Here is an 11,221-nt window from a genome sequence, read left to right on the forward strand (position 1 = left end):
TTTCCCCTAACAAGTATGTAGTGACCTTCTTTGTCTCTTCTGATCATTATTGGTTTAAAGTTCACATTGTCTACAAACAGAATAGCTATTCCTGCTTTTTTTTTTTTTTTTTTTTGGATTCCTGTTGTGTGAAGTATTGTTTTCCATCCTTTGACTTTCAGTCTGTAAGTATCCTTCTGTGTTAGAGGGGTTTCCTATAAACAGTATATGGTTGGATTTTGTTTTTTGATCCATTCTGCCAGTCTGTTTCTTTTAACTGGTGCATTGAGAGCATTTACATTAATGGTTATAACTGTTACATGTTGGTTTTTTGTTGACATGTTATCTTTCTGCTGTTGAAGTTTTATCTTTCTGTTCTGTTTAATTATATGCTTTACTTAGTGTTTTTTCCTTTGTGTATCTGAACTGTCTTTCAATATTTTTTGCAGGTTGGCTGGGTGATCATGAAGTTCTTCAGCTGTTCTTTTCATGGAAGTTATCTTATTTCACCATCAATTTTGAATGACAGTTTTTCAGGGTACATCAGTCTAGGTTGGAAATCATTTTCCTTTGGGATCTGGAATACTTCACTCCATGCTCTTCTTGACTTTATTGTTTGTGCTGAGGAGTCTGCTGTGATTCTGATAGGTTTTCCTTTATAAGTGATCTGTCTTTTCTCTCTCAGAGCTTTTAATAATCTATTCTTGTGTTGGATTTCTGGGATGGTGATTATTATATGTCTGGGTGTAGTTTTATTTTGATTATGACTGTTTGGAGTTCTATATGCTTCATTGAACCTGATGTCGGTTTCTGATCTCATGCTTGGGAAATTTTCACCTATACTTCTCTAAATGTCCTCTTGACGTCCTCTATGTTGTCCCCTTCTTTTTCATTAATCCCCATCAATCTTATGTTGTTTTTCTTTGCATCCTCTTGCAGTTGTAGAATTATTTTCTGATTCTTTGTTATTTTCAAAAGACCTTTCCTTTCCTGTTCACTAGCTGCAATCCGTCTTCAAGGTCTGAAATTCTATCTTCACTTTCATTGAGGTCGTTTTTACAGCTTTCAGTGGAATTTTTGATTTCCTATATACCTCTGTGCATCTGCTTTATATAGTCTGTTTGTTTCTTATATTGCCCGTCTAGGGATTCTATCTTTTTGTTTAGTTCCTCCAATTTTTTAACTGTATTTTCTTTAGATATGTTCAGCATCTCTTTAATTTCTTTTATCATTTCTTCTTTTACTGGGGAGATTATTTCTAGTTTGAATTCCTTTAAAGCTTCCCGGAGTTTCTTGTTTATTTCAGTTGCTATTATGTCTGATATTTGAGGTGTATGGCACATATTTTCTTCTATATACATCGCTCCTAGGGTTTCCTGAGATGGGCTGGAGGTTTGAGGTTGTAATTTGGTCTTTCATTTTGTCATTTTCCTATATTTTTCGTTTCCAGTGTTATTCAAAAGCTTCCTCAGGGTCTGTTGGAAATCCACTTCTATGCCCACAGCTCCTGGGACACTGGCACCCAGTTCCCCCAGGCCGCCGGGCCTCTGGAACCTGTAGCACTTGCCTGCTTGCTTAGACTCCGTAGTCCCAAACAAGCTGGGCTCAGGGAAAAGTGGGCACCTGCCTGCTTGCTTAGGACTCCACAGTTCTCCGAGCACAGCCAGAACGGGGAGGTGGATGTATGTGCCTCAGACCCGCACAGTGGTTCCAGTGCTCCCAGAAGGCTCGAGGGTCCTGAACAAGCTGGGCTGGGGGAAAGTGTGCGGGGCACTTACCTCTGGACGCTGGGCCTCTGGAACTTGTGATGCTCGTCTGCTTGCTTAGAAATCATAGTTCATTCTTTTCATCATCTATAAATTCTGATCAAAAATCAAGGCATTAAGATTAATACCTTGTAGATTTTGTGGATTATAGTGGTGTGCCTTACTGTGATGACCTTTTCAATAATCTGCAATTTGCTTGACTGACATAGAGACCTCTTCTGTTTGCAGCATTATTGACATCTTCAGGATACACACAAAATAAACAAATACACTAAATTCTGCAGGAGACTTTTGCAAACAGGGGATCTCACACTGACCACATAAGTCTAACAGGAGAATGTGGCAGCGTTTTCCTGGTATTAAGCATTTGGAGGTGAAGTTCAGCTGAGGTCTCTTCCGTTCGGAGAAGCAGGGAGAAAGGACCACATATGAAGTATTCCGGAGAAGGAGTTTTGGTAATGATGCAGAACACATAGTATAGCTCCACCCATTCAGCAATTCATCTAGCTGTCAAAATTCCCTGCAGGTGGAGACTTCTGACTCTGTGCCAAATATAAGTTTCTATAATAAAAATAGTTAATGTTTATTAGGGTCTTTGATATCCCAGGCAACGTGGCAATAATATTACTAGAGTCATATTATATTCGAAACAATTCTTTGGGGTGGATACCTTAATAATCTCCATTTCACATATGATGAATTTGATACTTAGACAAGTAAATATTAGAACTGGAATTCTAATCCAGGACACATGACTTCACCCTTCGGGATGCATATAAAAACGCACCACTCAGATTTTCTGCAGCAGAAAGTATAGTTGACTGACAGTGCCAGCCAAAGGCCCTCTGCTTCCCTCACTGCTTGTACCCTGGGCTGCTCCCAGCCAATGACTGAAAGTTACTAGTGCTCGCTCACTCCTGTAGGGCGCAGGGGTCCTTGAATATGTTACTTGGGATGAGGAACTTCCCATCAACCTATTCATATTTTCTTGAAATTGTGCTATAGTTGGAGGTGCTTCTGAAAGAATCTTGCCCTAGGCCGGACTCTGTAGCAGGTGAAGCCTTGGAGGCGAAATCAAGGATCTCTATCTTCCCCCACCCCTAGGAATTTACCTGTGGCGCCAAATGAATTCCAATGGGCTACCTGTGCATCACTAATGCCCCTTAGGCTCTACCCCAAACCTAAGTTACATGTTTGCCCCCACTCCACGTGTCCCACGGAGAGAATGCCATACCCCAGTGGGTTGGGGGGGGGTATCTCCCGCATTCTTAAAATAAAGGTCATTTATATTTCATATTTCTTTCCAATTCTATCAGCTTCCTATGCAATTCTTCCTCTCCCCTTCACCCGTGCCATTTTGTACATATCTAAACCACAGTCTAAAGTCTGTCTTTGTCAGCACCTGTTTTGGTCAGTATATTCTTCCCAGTACCTCCCTGCATCTGCTTGCTGGGGGACCTAAATACATATCACCCTATACTACCCTAAATTTGTCCTGGAGAATGGCATATAATTCTCTGTTCTTGTCTGTTTATGCAAGGGTCAAGCAAGAATTTCCAGTGACATTTTGGAATGGTAAAATATCTGTCAGTGGAAAACTTATGATGATCTCCAATTATTATTTCCCTCATTTCCATTTTATCCAACCCTCTCTCTTTCCAGGCAGGCTCTTGCTCTGTAGCTCTAACTGACCTCAAACTCATTATGTTGCCCATACTAACTTCAAACTTGTGATCCTCTTGCTTCTGCCTCCCAAGTGCGGGCTAGCTTCTCTTTTGATGAACAAACATATGTGATGTACAACTAAATATACGTTCCTTACAACTGAGAGCTCTCAGAAGCCTGTTTGACTAAACCTTGAGGATGCAGGAATGGGGAACTTAGGAAATTCCAGAGGAGCAGTACGGAAGGGTATTTTCCAAGGGTCTGCATGAACAAAGCACAGAGAACACCAAATCTCTTTTCCTAAACATCACCCACCAGAGTGCTTTGAAATAATTACAGGAAAAAAATTCATTCACCAAACACTAGAAAATGCAGCCTCTTTCCTCAAGTGTTGGAAGTCTCAAGGCACAGTAGTGTATTAAAGGCTCTTAGAGATGCAAAGCATGAAAACATTTAAATATTTACATTATTTGACAGTAATATTTGTAGCACCCTGCAAAACTGGGGATCAGAAGTAAGTGCACACACACTGGTCTATAGGTTCCTTTACTTTCTCTAATCTCAAATATAGAATCTTTTAATTTGCATCCTCAAGATGGTTTTCTGTTTGTTGCATTTTGTATGTTTGTTTATTCTCCAAAAGCTTTTCTTGCTAATATGAATTATTCATTTACACAAAAAAGATTCACCAGCAACTTCATTCAAAGTGTTAGAAATGAGCATAATCTGAACCTCTGCCTTCCCGAGGGACTTGGGACTGGGTGGAAAGGACTAATAGTAGGAGCCACTGCTCCTGACGAGGGCCCTAGAGTGTGCCTCACAACCACAGGGAGGGTTTTATAGAGGTCACATCTGCACTGGCCACCTAACTTACCTTTCTTCTTTGTAGCGCCAATTAATTTTCACAATGGAAATCACTTCATTTTATAATGATTATAAAATAACATGTGTCTATTAGTTACCCAGCATTACCATCACAACTTACCACAAGGTTGTGTAGCTTCAAACAGCTGATCTCCCAAGACTTATGTGGTCAGTATAGACCTGTAATCCCAGCACTTCAGGAGGCTGAGGCAGAAGGATTGCAAATTTGAGATCTGCCTGGGCAATTTAGCAATATCTTATCTAGAAATTAAAAATAAATAAATAAAAGGACTGGGGTACAGCTTAATGTGAAGACTCTGGGTTCAATTCACAATACAAGGAAAAAAATAAGAATCACTAGATAATTACAAACCTACAAGACTGAAATCCAAGTATCAACAGGACCAGTCTACTGAAGAGGTTTAATGTCTTTGTAGGTTCTAGTGGTGGTCGTCATCTCTTGTTCTCTAGCTAGTAGCAGATGCAACACTTTAAATCTCTTCTTCCATCATCACGTGGTGCTTTACCATCATGTGGCCGTGTCTCTGCTCTTTCTCTTACAAGGACTGTGTGTGTCAACTTTCTCTCATTACAACAAAATATTTGTAATTAACTTCTACAGAAGGAAAGGTTCATTCCGGCCATGGTTTCAGGGGTTTCAGGCCATGTTCACTTGCCTCCCCACTTTGGGCCAGTGACAACAAAGTGCTCCATGGCAGGAGTGGTGGAGACTTGCTCATCTTGTGGTGCCTGGAAGCAGAACAGAGAGCAAAAGAGGAAGGAGTTGGTGTCTCCAATCCCTTTTAAGGGCTCTCCTGCAGTGACCTAGCTTCTTTTCATTAGGCTGCACTTCCTAAATGTTCTACAACCTCCCAACAGCACTTCATGCTGGAGGCCACATCTTTAATCTACAGGCTTTTCGAAGACATTTGAGATCCAAGCCATAGCAAGGAAAGGATATGTCATACTAGATTAAAGGCCCACCCTTACTCCAGCATGATCTCAGTTTAACAGAACCAATTATACCTGTGAAGACTTCACTTCTAAAAAGGGTCACATTCTAAAATACTAAGGGTTAAGACTTCAATATATTTTTGGGAGACATAATTCAACCTACCACAATATGCTCATTTGCTCATGTTTAAAAAGCTTCAGATAGTAGCAAAAATAGGACAAAGAATATTGCAAAATTTCACTTGCAATGCTACCAATCAGAGATAATTGCTAGTACTATCTCTGCTTTTTTCTTTGCACATACATATATAATATACAGTAAATATATTGTACATGCAGTATTGTGGCTTATTTTTTCTCAAATTATATACTGGACATCTTCTAATAGATTATGCCCCATGTAATATCTAACCAAAACTACATTATTGTTTTTTTTAACCTACATTATTGTTAAAGACAATATTACACTGTCCATATATTAAAAGGTAGAAAAATGATCAATCTTGTATATATGTATAGTTTTTATTTCAATTATTTTTTGATTTCTCCTTTATTCCTCCACCAATGTAGCTTGTGTTTCTTCCTCCAGAATAGAAATTGATTTTTTAAAGAAAAATACAGAAATGATTCCAAGGGGGCTGTTACTACATGTTAGACACTGCTGCCAGCCATTTCAGAGCTGGCAATCCTGGCCTGCTTTTTGTGCATATACAAGGCAACCTCAAGAACAAGAGAAAACTCTGCGACCTGAGAGACAAATGGTTTGATCTGTTCATTAAGCTTCTCTTTTAAATGTCCTCATTTTTGTTTAATTTATATGTTAAAAAGCACAATATTGATTCTTTTTCCCACTTAGCCAAGGTAAGAAATATGTTTGAGTTCAGGCTATCAACTTTTGAGATTAGACCGGGGCACATCGCCTGGGGATGCAATAAAGTGCAGATTCTGATTCATCAGGTTTGGATGGGTAAGGTTGGGGTCACTTCTAACCAGTTTCAGGAAATGCAGTGCTGCTGAGTGAAGAACCATATTTCAGTAGCAAAGCTCTAGTTTGGAGCACTGTTTAGAGAAAACCATTGACCCTGTGTCTTCACTTGGGCAGCCTGAAACATAGAACTGAATTGGCAATCTTGCTAGAGCTCTTGGAAGAACTCAAGTAAAGGTATAAAAGAAACAGTATTGGGAAGGCCGAGAGGCTGACTATAATGCTTGCCACATAAATCTCAGCTGATCCTGAAGGAAGCACTCAAGTGGGGACTTTCTTCTGTTGTCTTGAGTTGAGGGAAGAGAGACACGTGTGGGCGTTTCCCCACAAATTCACTGCCAAAATAATATAGACTCTTCCTGGAAAGGTATTATCTGGGCTGAGGCAGCTCCTCTGCACAGAGAGCTCTGAGTTCTGGGGGACTGGGCTCTGAGCCATCGTCAGCCAACTCTGCTGTGAATGGGCACTGTGAGCTCCTCCAACCGGGGTGCGGGGGTAGAGCATTACAGTGTCCACTGCTGAGAAAATCACTCTCTGGTATTGTTTTCAAGTCCACCCATTTCCCCAAATGCTTGTTTGATTAACATATGGAGTCACATGTCTAGAATGCACCAGCCCCCAGAGACAGTGATTCTAGCAACAATTATTTTGGCTTTATGTTAGTTACTTTCTCATTCTAGAGTGTCAAATACCTGACACTCACAAGTTAAAGAAGGAAAAGTTTATTTTAGTGCACAGTTTCTAGAGGTTGCAGTCCAGAGTTGGCCGCTCCATGGTAGGGTAGCTTGGCAGAGGACCATCACAGAGGAGAAACAGTTCATGACGTGACAGGCAGGAAGCAGCAAGCGGCAACACCTTCCTTTCTCTTTTATCCCATCCAACATACAAACCTATTGGATGGTACAATTCACATCTAGAACTAAACTAATCTAATTGCTGAACTAATTTAGTTATCACAGCCCTGAACCCATATTTACATACTCTAAATGCAGCTACCTCCAAAAACCTGCACCTGTGAGCACATGAGGCTTTGGGTAGACATCTAGATACAAGCCATAACAGGATTTGTAAAGGAAAGTTTTGGACCTAGTTTGAAAGCTGAAAAAAAATCATCTGATTTCAAGTAGGGAGGGAAGCAAAAAAAACAAAACAAAAAAAAAAAACAAAAAAAACGTTCAGGGAAACCCTTTGGCAGGTGCTTCTTTCACTAAGTCACAAAGAACATGAGGTAAGATAACATCTAACGAAAATAATGTGTTCCACCTATTGACACTAAAAACAAAGCCTAAAACTACCTAAAGATGACTTGCTTTTTGATTCAAGAAATTCTGTGCAGGGTTTCAGTAAGTGTTTGGCTGGCTGTAGCGGTAGACGTTGTTCACTGAAGCGAGATTAAATGTCTAGGACTAGATAGCCACACGGGAAAAAGATAAGAATTGCATTCACTTTTTACTTTCTATACTGAATAAATTCCAAAGAGATGGAAGACGTAATATAAAACATGAAGCAGTACTACAAAATAGTTAGTACAGAAAAACCAGTACAAGCATTCACAGGGTGAACTCCTTTGTAAGTTGGGAATAGAAAAAAAACATTCCTTCCTATGATCAGAATCTAGAAATATTAAGGACACAGATTGTTAATCCTACTTTAAACAGAGAGAAAAAAGCAAAGCAAACAGTGCAAAATGTATGGAAACACATCACAGAGGACTGATAAAATGTTTCCAATTTTTTAAAAAGGAAGCTACCCTAAATTTTTTTTAATGCAAATAGTCCTTAAACAAATGAAAAGGCTGGTTCATGTATTTTAGCCTTTCCAGTTAAGGAGTGGCTTTTAGGTTTTATTTTGTATCTAAAGCATGTTGAAGGTTTACAGGGTTCTAAGTTCAAATTGTAAGACAAGACTTATTCTAAGACATCCACACTTGTTTTCTCCCTCCCCTGTTTTTACTCTGTCCTTTCTGGTGACCATTTTTATTGGAGTTTGGTTTCTCTTTCCACTATTTAGTTTTGAAAACATAAGCAAGTACATACAAGTATTTCTAATTCTCCTTATACAGAAGGTTACACACTGCACAATCTTTTGTACTCTGGTTTTTCCACCTTACTTCACAGCCGCATATCTTCTAGATTTCTTATCAGCTTCATAATACTTTATTGTATGCTCACACAATTTGAAAAATGCTACACCTCGATCATAAAGACAAATGTTAACCTATATTGAAATATCATTTTCCATTGATCAAATTAGCAAGAATTTAGTAGGAGTTTGACCATCTGCATAATTGGAAAGATTGTAGGGAAACAAGAACCCTCACACATTGCTACGGTGAGTATAAAAACTGTGCAACTCTTATGAAAGAGAACTTAGCACTGTCAAACAAAGCAACACGTTCTTTTATCCTTTGATCCAGCAATCTCATTTGTAGAAATTTACGCTAAAGATGCACTGATAAAAGGATATTATACATGCTCAAGGATCTTTTGAAATAGTAAAAGACTAGAAGTAGCCAACATATCCATAAATACAGGCCTGGATGAATAAGCTATAGTACATACACATGTAACCAATAAGAGTTATATCAAATTTATTTAAAACATAGTATTATGAGTATACATCCCTAGGGGAATACAGGTAAAGAAAAAAAGCAGCACATTAAAAAAATTATTCATCAGTCATAACTTAACATTGCTATTGTGGTTTAAAATTTTTTACAGTGAATATACGAACATCAAGAAAGCAAATAAGCAATTATATTGATATTATGAACCAATATCTTCTTTTTACTAGTACATGTTTGCAGTACATGCAATTTAAACTCATTTTGGGGAGTAGGTACATATACATAATACAACTTTTCTTCTTTTAATTCTCTTTGCTTTTCCTCCTTTAATTTCCTTTTCTCCATTTTCATTCTTGTTGATATTATTAGTCCAAGCACACGTTTATGGCATATGTTTACATTCCTTGAGGTTACTAGTTAAGAAACAATATTTTTATCATAAAAAAAAGCAGACAAAATACAAAATCAGAAAGCCCAGCTTTAGAAAAAGATTTATTTTTATTTTATTTTATTTTATTTTTAGCGCTGTACCAGGGATGGAACTCACGACCTCACACTTGCCAGGCAAGTGCTTATGCTCCTGAGTAAACCCCCGGCCCAAGATTTAAATTTTTAAAAAGATATTTAATATGCAAGAGTGGACATGAGTTTTTAAGAAAAGAAAATCTGAGCCCTCTAAAACCCAGCACAATGTGCAGTTTGGAGGAGGGTTGAGGTTAAAGAAAACATAAGTTATTTTTAAGATTATGTCTAAAGCAAGAAAAAAGAAAAGGAATAAGTTCAATTTTACTGCAGATGCACTAGTTCTTGTAAAAGTTTCGCTTTTTCTGCGGGCCTTTGCCTTTTGAGTGCTGCTTCCATTCAACCATTTTACTTTCATTTAAAAAAAAGTTCTTGAAAATGTTATTAATTGCAGCGTATAATGATTATGGGGAGTTGATTTGAAAGGGTTAACTCTCTAACTCCCCAGAGCGGGGAATAAAAGAGTTAACTCTCTAACTCCCCAGAGCTATCAGAGCAGAGAAAAAAAAAAAAAAAAAAAAAAATGCACCTGCAAGGTCGTTCTGTCTCAACAAGATAAGTAAGACAAGTAACTGTTCTGTTCTGGGCACATAGTGACTGGGCTAGGACCCCCAGTCTCCATGGTTACTCAACCCCAAACCCCTCCAATCAATTTCTGCCAAATCCTATGCTGCTCAAAATTAACCAATGCGATTTGCTTCTGTAAACTTGCTTGCCTCCCGCTTGTACCCTTAAAAACCCTACACAAATTCCCCTCGGGGCCCCTCTGCACTTGTTTGCCTGGGGGACCCCATGCGCATGGAAATAAACTTTTTTCCCTCACCAAGAATTGAGTCCTTGGGGTCTCTTTCCCTGCGGCGTCGGCCCTAACAGATTCATGTACGTAGTATATCTTAAGTTATTTTAATTCCCCTTCTTGCCCTCCCCTCCCCATCTTAACTTTTGACAAGTTAATTTCTGCTGACTCTTCAGTCATTGACACGTTGCTCTCCCTTATCAAGGAAAAGATAACAGACTATGATCATTCCTTTCCCTAGTGCATGTCTCTCCATTAATAAATAAGTGACCCAAATTCCTCTACCCTAGGAGGTCTGAAAGTCTGCTAAACAATTTCAAAGTTAAAACAAAATGTTTGTCTTCCATTTGTTCCTATCTCTTCACTCAGAGACTTCTTAAATTGATGAGGATAGAGAGAGGACTTGAACTCCAAGAGTAAAATCCTTCTAAGAAAACATCACCTACTTAAATTCATTCATTGAGCAAATAACTCATTTAGCTCCTGGCAGTATGGTACTGGTCAGGGGCGACTAATACAGCAACACGTGAGGCAAAATTCCGCAGCTCTATTTAAATGGGTCCGTAATCTCAGCATTCGGGAGGCTGAGGCAGGATTACTGTTAGTTGGAGGCTAGCCTGCACTACAAAGCAAGATGCACTACAAAGTAATGAAGGAGTGAATGCAGGTTTCCCACTCAAAGAATTCCTAGAAAGGGGGTCCGCACGATAGGATTGCTAGTGTTTGGGAATAGAAAAGCAGCTGGGAAACAGGAGCTGGGCAGTGTTCAATGAGTGCTTCAGGTCAACCACAAGACCAAGGTTTCAGCAGCAGCAGGGGAGCGAGGGCTTCTTCTTGTTTTCTAAATCCACGGCGAAAACTGTTTCCCAGATTTTGCATTTCAGTACTCGACCCTCTCATGACAGATCGTCCCTGTTGTATTTGACTACCTATACAGGAAGACTTAAACACTGCCATCAGTTCCGAAATGAGAAGCAATTCTCGAGGTTTTGAAATTCAATGCCGCCGTCCCAGGTTAGATTTACCAAAACCAGAGTTTGTGAATGCTAACTCTATTTGACTCACCTCGGGCTCCGTAGAATCGATTTAATCTGAAAGAGGGCCCTCAATTTCTTCGGAGATTG

Source organism: Cavia porcellus, unplaced genomic scaffold (assembly GCF_034190915.1).
Source record: "Cavia porcellus strain 051 isolate PalLab524CR breed Dunkin Hartley unplaced genomic scaffold, mCavPor4.1 scaffold_6, whole genome shotgun sequence".
Lineage (NCBI taxonomy): Eukaryota > Metazoa > Chordata > Mammalia > Rodentia > Caviidae > Cavia > Cavia porcellus.